Source organism: Acipenser ruthenus, chromosome 10 (genome assembly GCF_902713425.1).
Source record: "Acipenser ruthenus chromosome 10, fAciRut3.2 maternal haplotype, whole genome shotgun sequence".
In the NCBI taxonomy this organism is placed as follows: domain Eukaryota; kingdom Metazoa; phylum Chordata; class Actinopteri; order Acipenseriformes; family Acipenseridae; genus Acipenser; species Acipenser ruthenus.
The window spans coordinates 28,302,259-28,318,670 of NC_081198.1; the positions used below are offsets into that span (position 1 = coordinate 28,302,259).

Genomic DNA, 16,412 nt, shown 5'->3' on the forward strand with positions numbered 1-16,412 from the left:
TATACACAATTTTGATGACGTATGGAAATACAGTGTACAGGTTATCTGTGACGTCGAGGGTTTGTGCAGATTCTTCGAACTCTCAGACTGGTTGCGTAACCTGGTGGTGGAACGGGACAACAACACGTCGCAATATCGATGTTATCAACCCAAAAAAACGAAACAATACAAACCCTGCAAATAGAAACGACATACTGAACACTGGTGTACTTAAACTACATTTACAATAATTGTTGTTAAATGAAAGAATATACTGTATCTCCTGCCTGTGCAATTTCATATCGAGGAAGCGGGGCCTGGTACTAGACGAGCGAAGTTGTTGCCGCCTCGGGCTCGAGTGGAAGTTATAATCGGTCTCCCAAGCATCTGCTTCTGTGGAGGCTGTCAGCGGGGCCTGGGCTCTCAGAGCCGGCCCTGTGAATGAGGAAGTGGCACGATAGATCCGCAGGTAAGACTAGGACATTTCCGCATAGATGATACTGTGGTGACACTAATTAGGGTTAAATGGTACTGTATTGATTCTTTAAAATACTTTTAATAATACATTTATTAGATTTCATCAGCTGTAAATCGAATAAAAACGACTTCCGAAATTGTCAAAACATGTTTGTCGAAGCAGATTGTCAAATGCATTTAAATTGTTATGCTAGGGAATGGTTATTAAAAAAAAAACCACGTTTTTTTTGAGGCATTTCAAAAGCAGAATGCATTTTGGTGAATTGTTTTTTAGTATAAGAAAATAATGCACTAGTGGTCACTGTATACTTTGGTGTTACAGTATAAAGTAAACCAAAAACAATGGTATGTTCACGGTTTGTGCACAGTGAAAAGGCCAGGTGTAGCGTTGAAGGCCAGACAGAAATGACGCTGTAAATGCGTGTAAAGGCTGAACTACTTCCTGGAATTCAATTTTCCAGTTCTTCTGATGTGCGAGCCTGGTCAGTTAAGTGACAGGTGACAAGAAGGCTTCAGTTAGGGAATGTAAACAAACTGGAAGGCCAGCAGGTTTCTGACTAAAGACCACAGATGGGTACATTAATATAGTAAACATTAACCCAAGGAATTCGTTTAAAAATGAACATGATGCATATAGTGGCGTTTTTTATATTTGTAGACACAGATGTTTGTAACCTTGGTGCACAAAAGGCTGTTATTGCAGTGGAGATCAGATGCTCCACCAATGCGTATGACACATGTTGGAGATTGACAATGTAGAGAATCGGTTAACCAATTGTGATGAAACAATATGGATTTTTTAAAATGTTATTTTACAGTAGCTCAAATATTGACAGTATCACAATCTAGGAATTTTTAAAAATGCCTGTCTAGCTGTCAGGGCAAGGTTTTTTTTTTAGAAGTGCCTTGCTGAGATTTAAAATGATCAGGTATCTGCAATCCAAGCAATCCACATTTCAACTGATCAGGTTTATTAGTTTAATAGTTTTTAATCTAACTAGTAACAAGTATGTTGTGTCATACATCGACCACAACAGTAGTAAATACAAAATGACCACGAGCTACATCAGCGTTATGTATACAGCATGCACTTCAGCAGTGTATTTCCGGAAATGACTGCCGAAGCACTTCAGTAATTTGTTGTTTTCAAGGCATATTAATAGATTACAGTTTAAATTCATAAGCATAGTCCTAAGATTATCTCAGATGTTCAATATAAGAGTCTTCAAATATGTAAATGCTGTAAATGTTGCAATCATTTATAAGTTGGCATTCTTATGGGCTTATGATAGGTTTGTTTGAACATGTTTAATCCTCCATTTTAAAAGTGTAGGGAATTCAATAGAATCAAAGGGTGATGAATTGGTGCGGTTACACTCTCTCATGAGACAGACATCAATATTGCACTATGAATTCAGTTCAGCAAATTATTAAATTGCAGTTTAGGGTCAGTGTGAGGAAATCCATCTTGGATTTACTGTGCACTCTGAACTAACTGGGTCATTCCATATGAAATCAAGCACCAAAAACCTCGACCTCCTTTGATTTTGATAAAAATATCCAAGCAAAAGTGGTTACAGTATAAATTTTAGGCCTTAGGGCTCCTGATTTTCCATTCTTGGGAATGGCAAATTCCGTTTTTCAAAATGACCAATTCCGTTTTTTCAGTTTTTACCTGTTTATTAAGAATAACAGCATCATTTGAACATAAATAACATTTTTTACATAAAAAATCTATTGAATTCATTTTTTTATTTAAGTCCCTGAGATACTGTAGTTTTCAGGAAAAATCTTTCTTAAAGCAGTCAACTAGTAACAATGTACTAACATTATTACAAAAATATACAATTTTCATAAAATTACAAATTAAAATACAATGTTCAGGACACTTATCTCTCCCATCTGTAGTTTCATCTGCAACAACGCACACTGGTTTATGCTGTACTTGCTGTAAAACTCTTAGTTAGAGCAGGACTCTTCAACTAGTTTTTTAAATGTAAGGGGGCCAGATTGGAAAACAGTTAGGAGTAGGTGGGCCAGAGTATTTTACTCTGCACATTTTTAAGCAATAATAAATATTACATAACATAATGTTCATCTATTGAATAAGACTTACAAATTTTACCATATGAATAGTACTTTAATAATAGAACAGTGTGAGAATTTAACGGAGTATCATTGTAAACATTTTAAGATGTTTGTGATGTATTAATAGAATAACTGTTAAGAAGAGATCAGCGCTTCCACTTTTGAGCTTCTAACTACTGTGCCCTCTGGATACGTATTTCCACAAGCTCCTTGTTTGGTTTCAAAATGCCTTTTCATATTGTATTCCTTAACTACTGACACACATTTGTTGCACAATAAACACATTGGCTTTGTGTTCGGTACAGTTAATAAAATAAAGAAGTATTTATTGGTCCAGTTATTGTTGAATCTACAGTTGTCATCATTTTCTGTTCTTACTACAGTAGCTAGTAGTAGAGAGAGCCATTTTATAGTAACACAAGTAAAAAAAAAACGAACAAAAAAAAAACTCTTGAGTACGTAGTATTATTAAGGAGTTAATGATAAATTTGAAATAATAAGTTATAAAACTAAATGTTTCACCTCAACCCCTGTCATTTCCTTGTGTTGAGCGGGTGACGGAGTAACAGATTTGCGATAATAACTAAATACATAAATTCAATGACGTTTTTTTTAATTGGGGGGTTGACGATCGTTTTTTTTTTAAGGTACTTTTAACTTTTCTGTATATACAACTCCAAAATGATTCCACAGAATAGAACTCACAAAACAGCTAGTTGCTTTTTTAACTCGACTCCCACAGCACACAGGCAGCGCCGTAACAGAGACAGACAGTCCATCAGCATACCGCCCACAAAACCACCTGTTTTCTCGTTATCCAATGATCCAAATAAACATACAAAAATGTTATCGCTGGGCTTCTGGGTAGTGTAGTATTCAAAGCAATCCAGCGTTTTTTTTTTTTTTTTTTAAGGTGCAGTTGCAAAGCAGAATACCATTCCCAAAATGCCTAATTCCGCTATTCCGTCTGTGATTCTGCGAATGTGGAAAATAAGTAGCCCTACTTTTGTTCATGAGGTACAGCTCATCAAAGTTGACCCATTTTGGACCCCCCCACCCAACCATTCCATGGTCATAACTTCCTCCATAATTGACACAGAAAAGGTTGTTTTGGTGTCATTTTTAAAGAGCTTGAATAGCACTATCTTCTCATTCTATGGAAGGTTCTGTGAACAAAAAGTTGCGTGATTCTGTGACCTTTGACCTCACCCAGGTCAAATCGCATAACCTTGGATTTTTGTCAGTGTTTCATAGATTGTAGCTTAGACCCCTATCTACATTTCCTGCAAGTTTCATTTTGTGCCTACCATTGGTTGAGGGACAGCACAGTTTAATTGCAGAGTGTCAGGTGAATCTTCTAAGTGAAGCGATTACACACCTAATACAATTAAATAAAAATATCTATTTGTAATCGAGTATACTCACCTGTTAAATTGAAGCTGCAGTAAACTGGTGCAGCTGTAACAGATTCATGTTAATTAATAAGCCAATTTGGCCTATTAACACATGTGACTAAAGTGTACCACAGGCGAATTAAATACAGATCAATATTGAAATGTGTCCTTTATAAAGGATCACCAGAAGCTGAACTTGTATGGCATAAGTTATATTGCCCTTGTATGAAGTTGCTAGCCCATCGGCCTCCAGAACAAGACCAAACATCAACACAAAGTGACCCCAAGGAGTTCCTGAGAATCTAGCCATCTTGCTCTTCAAGACAAACAACCTGAAAGTAACGAAACTTTCGAAGCTGAAAAGGAACATGAGATTTCACAAATAAACATGGCCTTGGAGGCAGTACAAGAATCCATTGAAGAGAAGGAAATTGTCACAAAAGGTACCGTATTCCTTTGAATTTAAGACGTCCTCGAATTTAAGACGCAGCCCAATTTTACCACCTTCAATTTGAGGAAAAAATAAAACTTCAAATAAATATGCATTTACAAAGATACAACCTCAATTATGCTGTTGTATCGTACAAAACTGACTAACCACAGAGCTTGTTTATTGTGCTGCCCACTGTATACTTAAGATGGCATCTCTGTCATACACATACCACCACTTACTTACGGCATTACACATCCTGGCAACAGCAAGCACGACACAACACTCCACGGCATCAGGCAACATGTAACCCAGCAACCACAACAGCATTGATCATTGCTTGGCATATCGAAAAATACAGGGTCTGATTAGCATGCTGAAATTGTAAACGTTTCTCTTGGAATTCCTCAGGAAGCTTGGGTTGTTTTTTGTCAGCAGTGTCACGTTGCTGCTTGTGCAGTCGGGTAGTCATGTCTTTTGTTGGCGATTTGTAATACACGCATCACTATACTGTACTCGAATTTAAGACGCAGGCTATTTTTGAGAAGCAAAGAATGGTTAAAAAAGTGCGTCTTAAATTCGAAGGAATATGGTATATGCAGCTCAGAAGGTAAAGAAGATCAGAGAAGCAATGAAGAGAAAGCTAAGAATGGTTTTCCCACAAACAGAATTGGAAGACCGTGAAACAGTCAAGGAGCAGGCTCAGGCATATCAAGAGATGATGGCCCAGCTGAAGGGAAAATGTAATTCAAATATCAGTCGAAGTCAGCAAGTTCATATTTTGATAGCTGTCCTAATGTCTTGGTCTATACAGAGGACTGCTGCTGAGTTTGGTGCTACCTACCACTTGTCCAGGACAGCCAAGGCTTTAAGGGAAGAGAAGGGATGCCTATCGGAGCCAAATCCAAAAATTGGCGGGAGAACGCGAACAGAGGAGATTGCTCAAATGGTAAAATTGTTCCACAAGAGGGAAGATGTTAGTCGACTCGTGGCTGGAAAGAAAGATTTTGTTTCTGTTTACAATAAACAGTTGGGAAGGAGGGAGCACCAACAAAAACGGCTTGTTCTCTGCAATCTTTCAGAGGCCTGTCGTTTCTACAAATTACAGCATCCTGACATTAAGATTGGCTTCTCCAAATTTGCAGATAGCTGTCCTAATGTCTTGGTCTATACAGAGGACTGCTGCTGAGTTTGGTGCTACCTACCACTTGTCCAGGACAGCCAAGGCTTTAAGGGAAGAGAAGGGATGCCTATCGGAGCCAAATCCAAAAATTGGCGGGAGAACGCGAACAGAGGAGATTGCTCAAATGGTAAAATTGTTCCACAAGAGGGAAGATGTTAGTCGACTCGTGGCTGGAAAGAAAGATTTTGTTTCTGTTTACAATAAACAGTTGGGAAGGAGGGAGCACGGTTTTGTCGTTTCTACAAATTACAGCATCCTGACATTAAGATTGGCTTCTCCAAATTTGCAGAACTGAAACCGAAGATGTGTGTATTGGCAGACAGTAGCAGTACACATATTGTGTGTGTCTGCACAACACACCAGAATGTAAAACTGATGTTCAGTTGTTCTAAGCTTCCACAGCTGAGTGCCAGTACAGAAGTGCCTTTGCATCACTATTGGCATTACTTATCTTGTGTTCCCCACTTAATGTCAATTGCCAGTGTGAAAATTGTCCATCACTTGAAGATTTCAAGAGTCATCTACAAATGCTCTTTCAAGATAGCCTGGTGAACGCAGTGGAGTATCGAAAGTGGACAACAACTAACAGATCCACCCTTCAGACAATCAGTGAACCTGTGGATCAGTTCATAGAGACTTGCACAAGCCATCTCCAACATCTTCGTCGACATCGCAAAGATGCAGACTGCATGTCATCAACAGCTGAGGGATGAACTCCTGCAAGAAAATGAATTCCTAGTTGTTGGTGATTTTGCAGAAAACTTCACTTTCGTCATGAAAGGTGAAGCACAATCACATCATTGGAACAACTCTCAAGGCAACCATACATTTCTTTTGTTTGTTATTTTTGAGACAAAGATGGGAATTCTTGGCACATCTTGTATGTTGTAATATCAGAATGCATGACTCATGACACAGTTGCTGCTTATCTCTTTCAAAAGCATCTTTTGAGTTTCTTGCAGAACAAATTTGGGAGGTGCCTGAGAGAAATCACTCCGACAGGTGTGCAAGGCACTATAAGAACTGTAAAAATGCCACCAACATTTGCCAGCACTTGGAAGATTTTGGCGTGGAAGCAGAGTGAAACTTCTTTGCAACATCTCATGGCAAAGGACCCTGTGATGTTGTAGGAGGAACCATTAAACGAATGGCAACAAAAGCCAGTTTGCAGCATCCATACCATGACCAGATCCAGACTCCATACCAGTTGTACAGGTTTGCAAAAGACAACATTCCTGCTCTTGAAGTAGAATACTTCATGATAGCACAATGGCAAGCTGAGCAAGATTTTCTGGAGCAACGATTTCTCAAGGTAAGAACTGTGAGTGGCACACGGCATGTCCACTTCTTTCAACCAGTTTCCAAAACAAAAGTCCTTGCACAAGAGCTTTCCCAGTCAACAAAACAAAGAGAAGAATCAATCGCAGTCGAAGAGGATGTCCTGCCATTTGACCAAGTGAAAGGATATGTTACTGTTCAGTATGACAGTCACTGGTGGCTCGGGCTGGTGGTGTCTGTTAATCAGAAGAAACGGGAGGCTGAAATTAACTTCCTGCACCCGAGTGGACCAGCACGATCTGTTTCCCACGCCGTCCAGATCAATTTGTTGTAGACATGGGGGGATGTGTTAACATCAGTGGAGCCAACAACTGCAACAGGCAGGTCATACACCCTGAGAGACAAGGAGATAGCCAAAGCATCAAAAACCTTGACAAAGTGGCTACGAAGGAAAAGGGCAACTTAAGCATAGGTGAGTGGTAAATTGTGTCGCGTGCAGAAATATAAGGACAAAGACCTGAAAATGTAATGTCTACATTTCCACCACTTCTAACAATACTTCCAGGCTCAGTGATTGATTGGATTTGAACAGCTCCTGGAGAAGCATCACTTAAAATACCAAACATGCAGTGACAGAAGTACCATTGGTGGGGACAAAATTAAATGTGCACAATTCAGTATTGATTTATATTTAATTCACCTGTATTTGTTTGTTTTAGCCAATTGTGTAAATAGGGCACCTTGGTTTATTCATTAATATATGAATAGCTGTTACGATTCACCAGTTCACTGCAGCTTCAATTTAACATCTCCAACGTATTCGTCGACATGATTTCATCTCAAAGATGTAGACTGCATATTATCAACAGCTGAGGGATGAGCTCCTGCAAGAAAATTAATTTCTGATTTTGCAGAAAACTTCACTTTCATCATGCAAGATGAAGCACAATCACACCATTGTTAAATAGGTTTGTTTAATTGTATGAGGTGTGTAATCGCTTCACTTAGAAGATTCACCTGACACTACATTCAACTCTGTGCTGTGCCTCAGCCAATGGCAGGCACAAAATGAAACTTGCAGGAAACGCAGATAAGGGTCTAGGCTACAATCTATCAAAAACTGACAAAAATCCAAGATTACACGATTTGACCTGGGTGAGGTCAAAGGTCACGGATTCATACAACTTTTTTAATCTTGTATTTCACATCAATTTTGATATAATGAATATATAGTTCTATTTTGAGATCTTTAAAACAACACCAACTTTCAATGTCAATTATGGAGGAAGTTATGACCATGTAAAGGTAGGGTGAGTGTCCAAAATCAGGTCAAACTGTGATGACCTGTATCTCATGAATGGGAGGTCACTCAGGCCAACAATTCACAGTGTAACCATTTCTTCCAAAGACAGTATGTGCAAAAGATGATCAAAATCAGAGGATGTCAAGTGATAAATGGCCGTTTTTTGATTGATTTCATATGGAATGACCCAACTTTGAGTTTCAATAATTACAAAAAAATATATATTCAAATATTATCACAATTAAAATTGTGGCACCAACTGAGCAGCTGCTTCAATGCACTAAGGGGCTGATGTAAGGACAGACGTAGTGCAAACAATTGCGGATGCAAAATCCAAATTGCCTAGCAGCCAAGCAATTGTAAGCTTAAGAGCAATGCAAATTATTCAATTATTCAGCGCTTGTGGTAAGGATGGCTTTGTGGTGACGTCAGATCCGGAAGAAACACACAGTACTGTGAGTAAAGGGCACTGCTGTGCGGTTTATTAAACAAATAAATACTTTTAACAAAACACTTTCAAAACAAAACTACACGATGGCCAAAATAGACAGACAATCAAAACACGGCGAACACTAAACAAACAAGTATTGTGCTGAGCTATGTCAGCACAAGTAGCAATTGCTTTAGTTATAGATTTCCTCGTCTCTCTCTCTCTCTCTCTCTCTCTCTCTCTCTCTCTCTCTCTCTCTCTCTCTCTCTCTCTCTCTCTCTCTCTCTCTCTCTCTCTCTCTCTCTCTCTCTCTCTCTCTCTCTCTCTCTCTCTCTCTCTCTCTCTCTCTCTCTCTCTCTCTCTCTCTCTCACGTCCTTTTGCCCTGAACACCCAACCCTGAGTGAGTGATTTGTGCGCCTTTTATCTACAGCTGTGCTGGGACTCGCTTGCTGATTAGTCATTCACTTGAATCCCGGCACAGTCTGCACGTGAACTAATTTGTGACATCCCTGTGCCCATATACAAATACACATTTTACTCTGCACGTGAAGTGATTGTGTAATCCCTGTGCCTAAATATAAATATATATTTTAACCCTTTGCGGTCCTATGTCGGACCAGGTCCCTGTCCGACATCATCAAAAAGACTTAAAGCACAGGTCTCTAGTCATTTCTTCTCCGGAAAAAGCTGAGAAAACCATTCAATGGCCGAGACCGATAGGAGCCGAGAGAAGCTGGAATAAAACAATGGGGCGGATCTGAGCAATACACATAGCCCCGGCACCACAAAGATAACACAGCCATAAACAAACAAGATAGCTTCTTCCGCATCCAGCTCTCAAAGAATATCACAGACATTTGCAGAGCCTTTTGACACGTTATAGTAATAAAATAATGACTTGGATTGCATTATTGAGGAGTTTGGTGATAAAATGAGTGATCAGGAGATGATGTATCAATATGCACTACCATGAAGAGGTATGTGAAAAATACAGCGAAGAAGGGGTGGGGCGGGGCTGGAGATGCAGTACTGAGTGTCCTGTTGATATGCAGTGCCTTTTAAACCTGTTTTACTGTAAAAAAATAAATAAATAAAAAAAAATACTTTTAAACAGCACGTATATAATAAACTGCAAGTGTAAAAATAAATGGACCTGACGCGCCTGAGACGCGCTGAATAAATGGACTGCAAAGGGTTAAATCAGTCGTGCTACATAACCCACACTCTGTGCACCACTACATACATACATATAAACAATAACACACTACATAAAATACAAAATATGCACAGGGGCGGGGAAACCCCGCCACAGCTCTGTATGAGATTTGTGGAGCATAAAAATCAAACCAAACAAATTGAGTTATTTGGAAAAGCCTCAGCCAGCATCAGTTATGCTACCAAAGTGGCCATATGGTCCTCTATAGTGGAGAAGGTCATTGCTGTCGGTGTTACCAGGAGGACAGTCAACCAGGTGATGAAAAAGTGAAATTCAGCTATTAGGTCTAGACCTGCGGAGTGAGATGATAACACCTTACCACCGCATCCTCTGGCATCCCAAACAAAGTGACCCTGGGTTTGAATATGCAGGGTCTTCCCTCTTGCCCTTCTCCTCTGAAGGTTTTTTTGCCTGTACTCAACAAGAGCTAAGTGTTGCCGCATCAGGAAGTGTACCACAGCAGCCATCCTGAGGCCAATGATAGGTCTCTGAAGGTGTGTGATTTTATACAGCTTAGTTACTCACTTCTACAATGGTTTGCACCTTGTAATAGGAGGTGCAAAGTTTTTGGAGGGTCAGCAATTGCCCAAGTGCAAGGCAAAATCCTTACATCTCATTATAATGTTTGTGCCAGCTTATTATTTCAGATCCCTGCCTGGCTCCATGCTCTTTTCTTCATTTGAATAAATGTCAATATCATTTAAATGGATTAATGATGGCATTTTATAGCAGGTGCGGAACACCAGGTGAAAACAGTTCTTTACATAAGCTGTAATTTTAGTGGCCGCTAAAGTCCCACTTCGCGGCAGCTAAGCACAGTTTGCGTGTGCAAAGCGCTGATTTTGGTCGCAATATGGGCGTTTTGCAGCTGCAAATTGCTGCACGTATCCTTACATCAGCCCCTAAGTCCATACTGCAGTAAAACATGTAGGAATTTTAAAAGGGTAATATTTTGTTTACAAAACTTAACCTGTTCATCTTGAAAAGTGAAAATTCCTAAACTAGAGACGTCTAGCTTTTAAATGATGTATAACTGGCAAATTGGTTGATTGGGTACAGGTACAGGAGTGATGCAGTGCGTAATTAAGCAGACAGAGAGGTTTTAAATCTAGTTTGGAAACAGTTTTTATTTTTATATCCAGGTCTGGTGACCAAATAATAATCCCCAGCAATACACAACAATGTGTAGTGCACAGAGTATATAACAACATGCTTGCAGTCCCAAATAATAAACACAAATATCCGTCCCACGATATACTAACATGGTCACCAGTCCTGGGTGCGTGCAGTAGTGCTCGTGGTGGGTGATACAGGTTTATAACAGTGACAGTAGTGCAGTGCTGTTCCGGGTTTGTGCTGGCCCTTGGCGACAGCTCCGGAACGTGTTAGCTGTCTAATAATAACAAACGACAATTATAGACAAACAAACAAAACACTCACGATATGTATATTCACTGCTCTCTTCTCGGGTCCTTTCAGGTTTAAAATACAAACCAAAACGAAGAAACAGATTGTGATTCTCCGTCCCCTTTTATGCTGTCACACATGACCCCTTGATAAACGAGTGCAACCGCCTCTCCAATCTGCAAAACATGCTGAACTATTATAATTCATCCCCACAACGACAAATTAAAACTCCCACTTAGCTTTGCACAGTCAACTGTGGGACACGTATCTACATCCCATAATAGTACAGCGCACGGCTGACTGAAACTGCGATTTGATTGGTAAGACACAAGGTCTTTGCTGTGTACACTGCAGCAGGGGCATTGGCTGGTTCAGAGTCCGCTTTCTTACAGAATATAAAATGTCACATTGTTTTTTGTTTTCTTTTTATAAAATAAACAGAGCAATAACATTTTAAACTTAAAATTAAGTTGTATGTACTGTATCCTTCTGCCAGTGCAAAATAGGTCATATACTTCGTTTTTAGAAGCTACAAATGTGCTGTAAAAATGCTTTACTTCTGAGTAACCTGTCTTTATTTTTTGTAATTTTATATTCAAGGTTTTTATTTTTAAATTTAGTGCAGTTTGAAAAATGTCAAATGTAAAGTCTGCTTATTTACATGTTTTCTACACTTTGGTACTAAAGTTGTATTTGAAAGCGCTGTTTCACCAGCACAATAATTGTGCTCTGCACTTGTATTTTGTATTGCTTCACAATGAGCTTTCCAACAAAGCTTGCAGATGACATTCATTAACTCCTGTTTAGTTAAAAAGACGTTTGTATGTCTGCATTGTAATTTTTTAGAAATGTACACCAGCTGAAAAGGCAACATTGTTTTCTATGTATTGTGCGTGTTGCAATTTTAATTCAAAGACCTGATTAGCCTTAATATCGAACTGTTAAACTGTAAGGAGAATAAGTGTTTAGATACCCAATAAAGATCAAATGGTTTTACTTTAATTAGCATTATTAGTTGCAAATTTCTCCCAGCCGTGTCACAGATCGCATAGATAATTGACAATACACAACACTGTTATCTCTTTTTTATTAATTTTGTAAAAAAAAAATTAGTATAATACAGTACAAAAACAATAAAGAAAATTAGTGTCAATATAGCACAAGTCAGTATAATAATCTTAGCAAGCAATACTATTAAAATCATTTTTCAGCTTCTGTGTAAATATCAGACTAATTAATTTTCTAGAATGTGTCTTTTTATAAGAACTAATAATACTATTAAGACAGCAAACATAGTAATAGGAATATACAAGCAGGATAGCTGTTTGCGTAAGTATGAGTCAGTAAATATTTCAAATAAAATAGTGTAATACGAAATTGTACTTAATAGTTCAATCGGTTGCTCCTTCAATTAGAATTCCCAGCTATTTATTCTTAAACAACCTTGACTTTTTTTTTTTTTTTTTTAAACTTACAAACATATCTTGGTTGAGTGTTGCTATGGAAATGAGGACAGCTCTTCCAACTTACCTATCACAAATTGCAGGTGCTGAAGTTCTAATTATAAAGATGTTTGACTTTTTGTCTACGTCTGTAGTCCTACAAAACAAACTGTAAACCTTAATTATTTTAATAGGCACTGTAATTATGCACAGCAGACAACAGTATATTTAAAACCGTAGCAGTAGTAGTTACTATTTTGGAGGTTCTGCTGTAGCGCTACGTTGAAGGCATATAATACTAACATTTTTTCATTAAATAAATAAATGATGGATACTCCCGAACGTTTATGAAATATCATTTCAATACAATGTGTGTGTTTCCCTGCAATTTTTTTTAAATCAATTAATGGTTCTTAAATAATACTGTGTTTCACTGACAGTTTATTGTCGCATTTTAACTGACATACTAAAAGCTCTTAGTAACCCGTTTAGGGGTCCTTCAGAAACTGCTGTGCAAATGTCACCTTGCTATAATTGTCAGTCGCACGTTTACTTGGTTGATTGTCAGTAAGGCTGGGATTAAATCACGATGCTCACAGATTCTGTGATTTTAGTAGAGAACATTGAACTTTGCCAATAAAATTTGAAATGCGCTAATGATGTGAACTAGCTTGGTTGCCTTACTTTGCAATGTAGCCATTCACACTTTAAATCAATTGACAGTGCTGAACACATTTAAACATAAATGCAGTGCAACTCTACTGCCCGATTTTGTCAGGCTGCAGCTGCATGTTTCAATGCTTGTCAGGTCTTCTTTGACCCAAATCAACCAAAGTATCTCAGCAAAGCTGAGAAAGAAGTGTTTGAGGCCATTCTACTGTTTGAAGACAACTGTGTATCACAGTGTGAATACCTTGCTTACTATGAAATTGTCAGTGAACTGAAATGCGATGTTTACCAGTTCTGGAAAAACATGGAAATGAGATTCCCAGCATTTTTTGTAATCATTTTCTGCATCCAAAAATGCGCTCCAGAAAGACATTAGACATGTACAACACGTTGTATCAGAATAATATGTAAACAAACCAAAAACGTAAAATAAGTGCAAACTGTACCACAGTAGAAGCAACAAATGCACAAGGAGACAGTCTTTTTGAACCTCAAACTTTATTTTTTAAAGGTATGTGAAACCTACAGTTTTTGTTTGCTGTCCTGTAAAAACCCCTCCAAATGTTATGTAAAACCATTTGTTTATAGTTGTATATGCTGTTAAGTTTGCCTATTTACAGGATTAAAACTTGAACCCAATGTTGTGAAAACCATAAGAAGTAAATAAATAAATAAATAAATATTTAGATTCGTATTCCTTTTTCCTACTTCTGTAGACAGACTTATTTTATGTTTATGTAGGTACTGTATGTTGTATTTAAAAAAAAAAAAAAAAGTTGAATTTTCATCAATGTGACTTCACACACACCATTTCCCCCTTCCTCTGTGAATTTGAATACGTTTACGGTGACTGCTCCGTGACTTTTAGTACACATTTCAGTGACTAAATCCCAGTCTTACTTATCAGTTATTAAAATAGGAATCACAAACAGAAAATGTCGCTGTCTTCCATCTAAAAGATTGAGTGGAATTTACCACAGAATGGTCATTGTTTAAAAGAAGTCGAGTGTCTCAATCTCACATCTGCTGTGAATACTGCCGGACAGACTTCTCTGTGAAACATGGTGGGTGTCATGACTGTATCCATCACATAGGTATGAAGAAACGCCAGCAATAAGTAAAATCTAACTCCCCATTACTGTGTTTGTGCAAATGGGTTTTGAGGTTTAACTCATTTTAAATAATTAATTATTGGATACAACACAGCATTTTCTGTTTTGACAGTTGCAGAGTAGAACATTTTAAAATAAAAAACATGTTAAATCTTTCTTGAGGTGTGGTTATTTTGATAATTTTTTTTTTATAAAGTTTTGAGGTTGAATATTTCAGTCCAGGTTTGATAACTTACGAGATCCTAAAACACTCTTCATTACTAATATTTAAATCCAGAATAAATAGAATTCCAAATTTTAAAAACATCAGTGTTGAAGTATTTTTATTGGGGTATATTTTTAATTTCTAAACGCTTGTGTTTACAATTACCAAAATGATAGATTGAACAGCAAAAATGAGGTCATTGGCTTGCCGGAGCCTAAGAACCTTTTAATTTCTAGAGGCTAGCAGCCACTGGCCTTAAAAAATGGCTTGCATCTCTGGTTATCAGTTTTTGACTTTGTGTCTTCATGATTAGGCTATAATGATAGCCTAGACTGAATACGTCTATAGATCCTGCCGTTAAATTCATTCTGTGAACATTTATAGTATGTGTTCAGAGTCAGATACACGTGCTAACTGTACAGTATGTAATTATTGATGTATTACATTTATTTGACAGATAAGTAGATATATGGATCCAGTTGTTTCCCGTTCATTATTACATGAGGACGGACAGTTTGCTTTTTAATATTATGCTGTGACGTGACTGGACATAAACCAAAAATAAATAACTGTCAATTAAACTTTCGCTGTGACTTTGTGTCTGCATTTTTTTTTAGCTGCACACCATTGTTTAGGGTTTTGTCTCCCAAGAGCATTCAGTAATGGAAAACCACATGCTGCTATTTGTAGTTCCCTTTCAAGTCGAAAATAACCATCAAGGTATGGGATATTGCCGTCAGGCAGTAGGGATTGGCTGAGCTTTATATGCCACGTAAGCCCGCCCCCCTGGGAGCTTACTATACGCAGTGTGCAGAGACTCTCTTCCTCGGTAGCGGTAGGTAATAGAGCTGGTAAATGATTGTACTCGCTAAGCTTAGGCTTGAGAAGCTGGTTATTGCCCCTTCTCTGAGTTTATTTCAGTTATACTCTTCGGAGTGATTATTATTTTTGTTATTAAGGATTATGTAAATTGTTTTACACTTATATATTTCCTTCACGCTTTGCTTCGGCATCACGTTTTGTTTATTTTTGTAGTCTCCGTCTTGTGTTAATAATTATTTTCTTAATTATTAGTGTTGTGTTTTGGGTTTTTTTGTAAATAAAATTGTATATATTGTATATATTTTGTGAAGGACGCGCGTTGTGTTGACCTTGGCCGCACGCGTATCTGCAGCCCCGGTCTTGCCTTAGCTAGACCGCATGTGTGGAGCCTGCAGATTTTTTCCCATTCACTGCACAGAGGAAGACAACCACAAAGCGCAATTCCCTAGCACCAACAGGTAAGTAGTGCACAGCACCCAAGACACCGTACCAGCACTTAGCGTCTCTGCTCTGCGGGTCAGCTTACGCTTAGGCGTCTGTGCTAGCGTTCTACGCTCAGTATTCATGCTCCGGCGTGCTGCGCTTTGGTGTCAGCGCTTTGCCGCTTGGTGCAGCTCTTCGGCGCTTGGTGCTAGCGCATCTGCGCTTGGGGACTCGGCGCTCGACGCTTTGGCGCTCGGTGCTTGACGCGTTGGCGCTCGGTGCTTGACGCGTCGCTGCTCGACGCACACACTTCGGTGCTCGAAGCTTGACGCTTGACTCGTCGGCGCTCCACGCGTTGGCGCCCAACGCACGCACTTCAGTGCTCAGTGCTTGACGCACGTACCGTCGGTGCTGGACGCTTCGGCGTTCGACGCACGCACATCGGTGCTCGACGTTTCGGCGTCCGCTGCTCGTCAGTGTTTGCAAATTACAAGGCACTATGTCGGGCTTTCTCCGATGCGTGACCTGCCAGGCCAAGTTGCCTGCCAGCGAT

General features: G+C 38.8%; 1 protein-coding gene across 2 annotated transcripts in view; it reads left to right on the plus strand.

Annotated features, from left to right (window-relative positions):
- Positions 1-71: 71 nt before the first annotated feature.
- The window catches only part of map3k2 (mitogen-activated protein kinase kinase kinase 2), a 63,426-nt gene continuing 47,085 nt past the window's right edge, over positions 72-16,412 (plus strand). For both annotated transcript variants that reach the window (XM_034014801.2, XM_034014807.2), the window contains exon 1: positions 72-448. The gene's annotated coding sequence lies outside the window, so the exon portion shown is untranslated. The remainder of the gene's footprint in view (positions 449-16,412) is intronic.